We start from the raw sequence: 1,755 nt of genomic DNA on the forward strand, positions 1-1,755 counted from the left end.
GAACTCATTGTCATGTTCAAGAAACCAGTCTGAGATGATTCCAGCTTTATGACATGGCGCATTATCCTGCTGAAAGTAGCCATCAGATGTTGGGTACATTATGGTTATAAAGGGAAGGACATGGTCAGCAACAATACTCAGGTAGGCTGTGGCGTTGCAACGATGCTCAATTGGTACAAGAAAATATTCCCCACACCATGACACCACCACCACCAGCCTGAACCGTTGATACAAGGCAGGATGGATCCATGCTTTCATGTTGTTGATGCCAAATTCTGACCCTACCATCCGAATGTCGCAGCAGAAATCGAGACTCATCAGACCAGGCAACGTTTTTCCAATCTTCTATTGTCCAATTTCGATGAGCTTGTGCAAATTGTAGCCTCAGTTTCCTGTTCTTAGCTGAAAGAAGTGGCACCCGGTGTGGTCTTCTGCTGCTGTAGCCCATCTGCCTCAAAGTTCGACGTACTGTGCGTTCAGAGATGCTCTTCTGCCTACCTTGGTTGTAACGGGTGGCGATTTGAGTCACTGTTGCCTTTCTATCAGCTCGAACCAGTCTGCCCATTCTGGCATCAACAAGGCATTTCCGCCCACAGAACTGCTGCTCACTGGATGTTTTTTCTTTTTCGGACCATTCTCTGTAAACCCTAGAGATGGTTGTGCATGAAAATCCCAGTAGATCAGCAGTTTCTGAAATACTCAGACCAGCCCTTCTGGCACCAACAACCATGCCACGTTCAAAAGGCACTCAAATCACCTTTCTTCCCCATACTGATGCTCGGTTTGAACTGCAGGAGATTGTCTTGACCATGTCTACATGCCTAAATGCACTGAGTTGCCGCCATGTGATTGGCTGATTAGAAATTAAGTGTTAACGAGCAGTTGGACAGGTGTACCTAATAAAGTGGCCAGTGAGTGTATAATCAGGCCTATGTAGCATATTCTCCCATCATGGGTGTGCGCATTGCTTTTGGCAAGGGGAGATAAAAAGACACAATGCATTGCCAGGCATTCATTTTTAGCATTAAGCTTTTAGTGTCCATTAAATTAGACATCGCTTTATTGCCCACAGCGAAGATTCGCTTTCTAGCAGCATGCAAACGTGACATCACTCTGCAGCAAAAGGCATCTGACGTGGCAATTCCAAGTGATGTCTGCGTATTCCAGGCATCCTTCATGACAATGATATATACGACCTATAGATAGCGTTATACAATTCCCTTGCCGGTTGATTACTTTAAATGAAAACAAATAAACAATCAAAATACTAAAGAACCTACATTATAAAGTAAAGCAAATATTCTCACTTTCATCCGTAAATCCAGATACATTTATCACAATTTTACCTTCTATATAATATTTTATACTTGATCAGTACTTCCACTATTGCCTTTCCAGACAACATATGAAGGTGCTACGAAGTTGGTATACAGTAGGATGTTACTCAATAATATCGTCTGTATATAACACTGTGCAGCTTTACATAACTGTTTAGTACCATAACTATTTTGTCCATCAGACATAGGTCTGTTTATTACATGAAAGGGTTAAGAATCCTTTGCTTGACTTGTACGAGCGCAGCTTATGCCTGTGCAGCATCTCTCCCTGCATCTGCAGCTTGTCCTTGAGGGAGAACATACTGCAGCCCAGCAATTCTCTAGTTTAGAAGCAGCTGGAAATGATCCAGTGGTCCTTTGCATCTTTATCGCTCTCTCCTCCCCATCCTTTTCTCATCTGAAAGCTCCTCCTCTCTAG

At 43.2% G+C, this 1,755-nt stretch overlaps 1 long non-coding RNA gene across 1 annotated transcript in view; it reads right to left on the reverse strand.

Annotated features, from left to right (window-relative positions):
- Positions 1-1,755, reverse strand: part of LOC140105820 (uncharacterized) — a 572,683-nt gene that overhangs the window by 15,969 nt on the left and 554,959 nt on the right. The window lies entirely within an intron of this gene.

This window comes from Engystomops pustulosus, chromosome 11 (genome assembly GCF_040894005.1).
Source record: "Engystomops pustulosus chromosome 11, aEngPut4.maternal, whole genome shotgun sequence".
Taxonomy (NCBI): domain Eukaryota; kingdom Metazoa; phylum Chordata; class Amphibia; order Anura; family Leptodactylidae; genus Engystomops; species Engystomops pustulosus.